Source organism: Halyomorpha halys, unplaced genomic scaffold (genome assembly GCF_000696795.3).
Source record: "Halyomorpha halys isolate HHAL.00 unplaced genomic scaffold, Hhal_1.1 Scaffold23.1, whole genome shotgun sequence".
Lineage (NCBI taxonomy): Eukaryota > Metazoa > Arthropoda > Insecta > Hemiptera > Pentatomidae > Halyomorpha > Halyomorpha halys.
In genome coordinates, this window is record NW_027116062.1 from 1,459,163 (window position 1) to 1,468,615 (window position 9,453).

At 29.2% G+C, this 9,453-nt stretch overlaps 2 protein-coding genes across 2 annotated transcripts in view; one reads left to right on the plus strand and one right to left on the minus strand.

Annotated features, from left to right (window-relative positions):
• The window catches only part of LOC106682328 (RNA-binding protein Raly), a gene marked incomplete at its 5' end in the record, with an annotated part of 423,435 nt that overhangs the window by 258,760 nt on the left and 155,222 nt on the right, over positions 1-9,453 (minus strand).
• Positions 1-9,453, plus strand: part of LOC106682325 (cathepsin D) — a 42,089-nt gene that overhangs the window by 25,388 nt on the left and 7,248 nt on the right. The window lies entirely within an intron of this gene.

Sequence of the window (9,453 nt, forward strand, 5' to 3'; positions counted from 1 at the left end):
AACAGTTGCAATTAACTCTTATTTGTCCGCTGGTATCCATGCAACGTATCCAAAAATCAAACTGTTATCTTCACAAAACACACACCCACCCATCTGAACATATCGCTCATGTTTTGTTTTCCCCATGGCAACCGTAACACCTCTTGTCTACGGAGACCTAGCCAATGTTTTTTATTTCACCATGGCAACCGTAACAGCTTCTGAAGTGACTTTCAATGACAGCTACCTTTGAAGGGCATTAAATGCAATGTTTAGGAGCGTCGGCATTCCTAATATTTTATACACAAGTTAAAATATTTAGAATGCGCTACTACCTGATATTAAATATAAGCTAGAGGAGAGAGGTTTAGGTATGTCTTGAAAGGGACCCAACCTGATTTTATAATGATGTATATAGGGAACATGAAAATTAAAAATTCATAAAGTAAACTTATTTTCGTGTGACACATGATGTATAATTTATCAACAAAATGTAAATCGTTGTAAAACAAATGCTCTGTAGATAAGGAAGGAACCACTTGGTGTTAAACGAAGAAGCGAAGTAGAACAGTAGGACTTTTAATTAATTTTTAATTGAAAGGTACTTCAGGCTGCGGAGAGCAAAAAGACTGAAAAAAAAGAGAGAAAAAGAAGGAAAAAAAGCAGAATAACGAGAGGTTTGGCCAAGACAGGAGATCTTGAGCAGGTGTGTCTATGCTGATTTTCTCTTGTTCCTTCTTACCTCAGACAGTTAACACGTATTTGAAGATGATAGATAGAATGAGATTTGATTAAGTTCATAAAATAATCCAATTTTCCTTGATACCTTATAAAAACTAAATACTTGCCTTAGGGTTTACGTATGTATAAACAGTTCTAAATTGCAGTAGATAAATAAAGGGTTAATTTAAATAAAATAATGTCAGGATTGTTATAATAACAAAATGAAAAAATATTCTAATAAGTTACTTTGTTTAAGTATTTAAAATTTATGAAAGAAAATCAATTTATTAATTTTATTTTTGTATTATTTACCACAAACCGCTACATGAACCAAAAATTTAAAATAATGAATGTTTAATAACCTAAAAAAATACTATAAATGATTATTCATTGGTAAATTTATTTCTAAAAAATAAATAGCCTGCCTAATAAATAATAATTGAAAAAAGTATTTTCAACCATTTTCTTATCATCATTTAAATTAATGCTAATTATATATAATTATTTTGATATATTAAAAATAACAGAACTACAAATGATCCAATTTACTCTCAACAAGTTAATTCACTTCAAGGAGACAACCTTAATTATTGTCTTGGAATAATTCATTAAAAAAACCTTTTTTCACTTCCAGGGTATAACACATAATCTCAAAACAACAACTATTTTTAAACTGATTTTCCTTCTTGCTAAACACAATAACTATATTAACTTATTGTTATTAGCAGTATAGATTACTCTTGAACAATTTATTATTAAATATATTAAATTAATAAACTATGGATATTTTAGTTAGAGGAATGACTTGTAATAATTTTCTTATTTTCCTTAATTGATGCATGTAGACCAACGTTTCGAACTATTCGTCCAGTAACTAGCCCATCTGCGAATTATTAGAAATTTAAATTAGTTTAGATCACCAATCGCAAAAACTCCTTAAGTTTTGTTCATATAAATTAAATAAATTCTTGTTTATTAAAGTGTTCCTTCAATAATTACAAAACATTTTGAGAAAATCTAAATTATACACATCACCTTTTTGTTGAATTTAAATCTGTGTATGATAGAGTAAACCGACCGCGTCTTCACTAGGCGTTAGACGATATGAATTTACTCGAAAATTGATCCGTCTGGTGAGGATGCCTATGATGGACTTTGGAGTAAGTGCACATTGGATCTGACTTCGCCGAACTCATATATAACTGCGTTGTGAGACAATGAGATGTCCTAGCTACCCACGTTTTTAATTTTACAGGGGAGCAAGCATTGGGCCGGTTATAAACTCGGCCCACATCTTTTTACTTGCACGGTTCAGTTATTAGTGTAGTAATTGCTGCTCTATCTGAAAAGTGTTTACTCTTTGCACTAGAAGTCGAAGCGAAAAAACTTGGCTTGGTTATTATTCACGCAAAGATCAAACTTCTGAGAATGTGACAGGCAGGAATGGTGTTTGGCATGAAGTCAGATTCTATGAATCCGAGAAGTTGCAATGTTTTTTATACCTCCGTTTGAAAATGGATACTCAAAACAACATTGTTTAGAGGAACCGGCACCTCACTAACATTGCTAAGGTCCATCTTTATAAGACTTTAGCATGCCTTTTAGTTCTTATGTATAAGTATGAATCCTGGGCCTATATCAGAGCTGGTGAGGGCAAACTTTGAAAGAAATAAGTTAAGGAGAATTTCTGGCCCGGTTCGAGAGGGAGTAACCTGTAGAAGAAGGAGAGATTCTGTGCTGTGTAATGCCGTTCAATCCAATGAGTTGGGAAGGCTTCGATGAGCGTGCTACGCTGTGAGAATGAAAGATAACGAGATATCCAAGAAGGTGCCCATCGACTATCTTCATTAGAAGCAAAAAGTAGGCCGATCTTTGGGATGAGCTCAAATTGCATTCTGTCAAATGGAAATACAATTATTAAAATATTAATTAAAGTAGAAAACAAAAAATTAATAACAAATTTTTAAAATTGGACGAAATCCCTGTTTTAAAAGGAGTATACAATGAATATTAATATGGATCAACGTAAATATACAGACATATTAATTATAATTTGATTCAAAATATTTTGTAATCTGTGATGATACACGATATTGATGAACTAACATTTATCTAATAAAAATGATTCAATGGACGTAAAGAATATTTTTTGAAATTACTTAACTCGCGCCTTTTGTCGAAAAACTTAAACTTATACCTCACACTGTTCTTTAAAGCGTGTAAGGTTGGATAAGCGTACGAAGGGAAGACCGAAACGTTGATGGGAGGAATGCATTAAAACTGACTAAGTAGATTTGGGTTTGAATGGGTTGGGGCGTAACAGATAGACAAATGTATCATAGAGAATAATTGGTGGTATCGGCATCGAACCTTCGGGTTCGCCAAGCCTTTATTATTAATATTATTTTATATTCGATTATGAGATTCTAAAAAAAACAAAACAATAATTACATGAAAAAAACTGTTAAGATTAGAACTAGATTTAAAAAACAAAAAATCTGAAAATCGTTTTTTAATTTTTATAGAATCATCTTAAAATTTATGGATAATAATTTATTTAGAACTGAAATACTATATCTAAAAAATGTATTAAAAAATTTTTTGGAAATCATCTAATAACAATATAATTGGTAAACGTACCTTAAACAATATGGTACCATGTATGTTCAATTTCTTACCAGAAGAACTAATAAATAAATCAACAACAAAAAAAATAATAATAAAAAAGAAATTTTTAACTGGGTAACTTATTTCTATGAGACTCAATAATTGCTTTTAATTCACCAAATTCTACATGTTAAGCCTTTATTATTAATATTATTTTGTATTCGATTTTGAGATTCTAAAAAAACAAAACAATATATATAAACCGTTAAGATTAGAACTAGTTTATAAAAACATCGCTGAAATCTTAGGAATATATATTTTCTAGAAATAAGTTACCACAAATAACACCAATTAGTTCTGTTACATTAGAAAATTTATGTTAATTAAAAACCAAAAGAAAAATTATTTAAAGAAATAAAATTAAAACTACATCGATAAATAATTACAAGTAATAGAGGAAAGACATGATTTTAATGATAATGGTGTTTATGTAAGGCTAATTATAATGGCTTATTATTACAAACTGTGTACCTTTTAGAAAAATGTACGAGGTGGCAGAAAAGGGAGACTTTAGAAAAAAAGAAACGTCAGCTAAAAAGAATGGCGGCAACTTGTTAACTTAGTACTGCCGAGTATAAGAATCCTAAAGTAAATCGTTTGTTTGAACATCATTAAAAGTGTTTAGAAGTTTATAAATCTCTTTTATTCTTCAATTCACATTTTCACCTTAATGATGAGGACATAGCTACGACAAAAATGTTTCATCTGCCATAGCTCATTACAGCATCCCTTATTGTTTTAACTACTGCTGCATGTATATGTATATAAATATCTAACAAAATTAATCATAACTGTACAGACTCTTTATAATATTGTTATAAACCGGATTTCCATTTTATTTGCATGTGTTTAACACCCCTAAATAAATAATAAATAATTATGTATTGAATAAAACATTAAAATTTAATATTGCACAAAATTGCATGTGTTGTCCTTTTTTAGCTCCGTGGTAGGATTTATAATTTATATTTTGAGAGTGTAAAATTATATATTTCCACTAAATTATATTATTTCAATTTTGATATGCATCTATTAATATCGAAATAATCCATACGTCAGTAGTTAAAATGTCTAAGATATTTAATCATAATTACACATTTACTGAATATGTATTGTCAGAGAGGCCGGATTTCCGTGTTATTCGCTTCTATTTAAAATATTTTATTTTATTAATTATATTTATGTGCTTTGTTCCTCAATCTCAAGGTTTTTTTTTAAATATTTATTTATTGCTATTTACAACTGTACATTATAATACATTCAGTAAATCTGATCTAAGTTAAAGTGGAGTGTTATAGGCGTGTAGAGAAACTACCCATTGGTAGCACTCTAATGACATTTTACATTAGCTGGTCTCGTGGCCATCTTCTTTTCGGGCGCCTCGGAGGATTCTCAGGAATGGAAGAGGATGCAAGATTAGAAACTAGGGGGTTTGAGTGGTTAGGGAGTTTTTAATGGAAGGAGTGATATCTGGTTCGGGCTAGATCGGTTACATAGGGAACATTAAGGTCTTTATGTATGATTTTATTAGTGACAAAGTAAGGAGCATTGAGGATTTTACGAAGTATTTTGGATTGTAAGGATTGAATACGAGAGGAATTCGAAGGTTTAGTGGAGCCCCAAAGCTCAACTCCATATGTCTAGATTGGCCTTATTACAGTCATGTAGATCAGTCTTTTGTAATGTGTTGGAAGTTTAGACCGTTTGTCTAGTAAGTGCTGTAATAGTGGAAATCGACGTGCAGCTCAAGTTTTTAATTGTTTAATTATAGTTAGGATATTGATTGAATATTAATTTTAAGTTATTTCTTATTCAATAATATTTTATAGGATAAATTAATCTTTCATTTTCTGTAAGTACATTATAATTGAATGGAGTAATAGAATTATAGTTATTATAACTTATACATGTTGCACATTATTTTAATTCTGCCCCTGTACTTTTAACACAAGATAGAATAATCTTTCCTTCTTTTAATGTTATAAATTAAACGAAAAATATATTTTTTCTGATGTATTGATTCAATACTCAATAAAATACATTTTGAGTTCTTACTGCATTATTTTTCATATTTAGAGTTTTCTTGTAAATTACCACTTACTAATCCTGTAACAAGTTATATATTAGTTTAATCATCAACGAAGAATAATAAAATAAAAATAAATAAAGATAAATGATTCAATGAATATTTGTTATTTTCCTATTGTTAACTTATTGGTTAATAATTTATTTTCAGTGAATATATTATTGACTATAATAGTCAAATTATACTTCTGTATCGAAATCTAAAAGATAGAATTTATGAGAAATTAGTTCTTTCAATTTCTTTTATGGGTGTGAAATTGGCAACTTCAGTTATGTTTATCTTAAAATTGAAAATAAAGTATTACTCGTAAATAACTAGCCCAGAAAAATAAAATTAAACAATTAAAAAATATAAATAAAAAACATAAAATAAAGAATTGTGATTTTAAATAAATCACAAGAAGCACAGCCAAAACCTGAATATATATTCGGGTAAGTTGGAAAATATCTAATAAGAAAGGATAAATAAAATAAAAAAAGAAATATTCTCTTCCCAAAATTTTAATCTTGATATAAGAAAGAAACAATGAAGGTGAAATCGAATTTAATATTAACTTAGTGATCTATAATTACAACACTTAACAATTTGTTATGATATAATTAATGATAACCTAAACATTAATAGTATATTGAGGCATGGGTAAATATTTGGTGAATATGGTTACTTTCAATGTACTTTTGGTGTTTAATACACAATTTTAAGTATAATTATGTAGATTTTAAATTAATTAAATTTTGATTTTAATCAGCTAAATGTAATTGTAGGAGAAAGGTCCAGGTGACAGTCAATAAAAGTATCAAAATAGACCAACAGTTGGTCGCAGAACTTCATTCTTGAACTTCTTGCAAAGTGGGACGAAATGTTGGATAACAATACCGCCACCTGTACTATACTACAATCTACTTCATACGGTCAAATATCTGGTTTCAATATAATTAAATTTAAGTTCGAAGGTCTGTCAAGATAAGGTGATTTTTTATTTTCTATATTTGTACTTAAGGGTTACTTTTATTATCAATATTTGTCGAAATAATGATCCAACTTGATTAACGACAGCTAAAAATCGAATAAATTGACTAAAACATAATGAATTGAATTAACTTGGAAAACTTCAAGATCCTCATAACCTAGAAATACCTAAAGTCTATTAATAAGATCTGCAGTCTCTATTTCAGCTTTAAGGAAGCAATGTATTAGTTGAACCGTTTCATCTCTGCCTACATGATATTTATTAACTGTCCAAAGGCAGTTAGGTTAGAAAGTAAACAATAAATCTGAGACTAGTGGTAAACATTCCAGAGCCGGCAGATAGTCAGACCATTCGACGTCAAAGAAACTTATTCTGAGGATTCGTTGACGTGTGGGAGCCCCCAAGGGGGAGAGGGGGTGACGAGCTTTCGGCACAGAGCTCTGTAATGAATGTCTAACATCCCCTCGCCTTTTGGTATGCATGGAATGACTTTTGCTTTCATGAATAATATCTTGCACCTCATTGATTCCATTACAAAGTCAATGATCTCGCACAGGTACTACCAGCCAACACAATTACCACCGACATTCGTCGTAACGTAATGCTATTCGTTATGATCTTTTGATGTGGTAGTATAACAAAACTTCGTTACCTTCAAACCGGGATGACGTACTTTAGAAGCAGGCAGTTTCCTGATGAGAAACCATCAATCATCTACATATCCCAAAAAAACTGTATTCTATTTATAATAATTTTAAATAACAAGATAATCGTAATGACATATGAAAATCATTCGACAAAGTAATAGTACGACACTAATAGTTTATCCTTCGAAGTATTTCAAAAGGATCATTATCGCCATGGAGGAAAAGTGCCTCAGAGTGTAGTTATAAACTACATTTGCTGGTTAACATCTTTGAACTGACGCTAAAACATCCGAAAAAGTAACGAATAAAACAGTTTTAGCGACAATTTTTCACAAAATATTCTGAATCGTTCGGTGGTCATCTTTTGGTCTGTGAACCACTGGTTGGAAATTGCTATGTAGGAGCTTGAACTGTCCAAAGAAATAAGGCCAAAAGTCTTCCAATTGAAGTAGATCAATTGGGATTAAAGAGATTGAACAATGACACCCTCTATACAAAAAGAAATCAGAATATTCAGAGTATCGAAATTTATATATATATATATGAAGATGGTATAACTAGTTCGAAAAATTCGTACAAAAGGCAAACCTGAAACATTTTCTTTCTTTATGCACTAAAAAACCAGAATTATAAATTTCAGACATTTTAGACTCCCTTTAGAGTAATAAAAAAAAATGCAAAAATTTGATGTAAATCGATCCACTTTGTCAATTAGTGTACAAAATTAAAACATCTACTAATTGTCTGCGTGCGTATAGTAATAATATTAAATAATCCATTGCCTAACCCCAGCGTGGCAAATCCTGATTCAAATTCTTTTGATTAGGAATTCCTGCCAAAAAGCCTACATTACGTATCTACGTAACTAGATATATATTAACAAAAGAAAATATACATCCATATTATTTGATTGAATTAAAACTTTTGATTAAAGTAAGAAAAAAAATTAAAGAGTTCAACAAAAACAACGATTAATTCTAACAAATTACGGATTCCGAGAAAAACGGCAGCTTAATTAAAAAGTTGAGTCGGAGAAATTTACAAGAAAAGCTAATTAATTTACATTCTGATGAAGTGAATTATTGATTCAACCGTAATTAATAGCGTGATAAAGAAAAAAAATACTAAAAGTAATCATGGCATGAAACCAAACAATGTTTTTTTTTCTAATACCGATAATTACTTTTTAAAATTATTAAAAATACATGTCACAACTATAAGTCATTCTAATTAAAGTATCCTAATTTTTAAATTTTATCACGAGCTAAAATATAATTATGGTAATGTCCATTGTTTGAAAATGTCGACAGGAATTAACATAAAATATACTGGCAACTCGTAACTCATAACGATAATTAGCAAGTACGCAAAAATTTAACAAGCTCGAACCATTAACAACATGGAACTACGAGTACCGTCACAGATTGGGCCGATTGTCATGGTCGTTTGTTTTTATGTTTAAAAAAAAACATGAAATTTATATTTTTAAAGTTGTTTTTGTTTTTTACAGTTATATTTTTATTTTAAAGTTATATTTTTATTTTGAAGTTTTATTTTTATTGTAGAGTTATTTTTTACACTAAAGGTTGTAGAAAAATATAAATATCTAGGTGTTACTGTGAATAATGCTTTTTCTTGGGAACCGCACATACTGAATGTCTTAAAGAGATTATGAGTTTGCTCCAATAAAATTTATTACCTCCGATTTGTAAAGAGGGCAGATTTAATAATGGTGTACAAAGATATTAAGATATGAAATCGTATGTTATGGTGTCAAATCTGATAGTCATTTATCAAAGCTTGCAAGTTGACAAAATCGAACATTAAGAACAATAACGCACCGTAATAATAAAACAAAAAATCATAAAATCATTGGTACTTTACCATCTAAACTATTTTATTTTTATAGAACCATCTTAAAATTTATGGATAATAATTTATTTAGAAATGAAATACTATAACTAAAAAATATTAGAAAAACAAATTTATGGAATCATCTTATAACAATAAATTAGGTAAATGTACCTTAAACTATATGGTACCAAATCTGTTCAATCGCTTACCAGAAGAACCAATAAATAAATCAACCACACACAAAACAAAAAAAAAAACTAAAAAAGAAATTTTTAACAGGGTACTTCTTACTTATAAGGGACTCGAAAATTGCTTTTGATTCACCAAATGACCATATCTTCCGTTTTTCTCAACTCCACATAATTTATTTATAATTTTACAATTAGAATTAGGAATGTATGTGTGCTTAGTAATAGATATTATTGGATCTTTATTTTTATCATGTTCTGTATTATCTTTTATTCTTATTATTATATTAATTTACTAATTGTAAATTTACAGCTTTATTATTCACTTTATTTAATAAT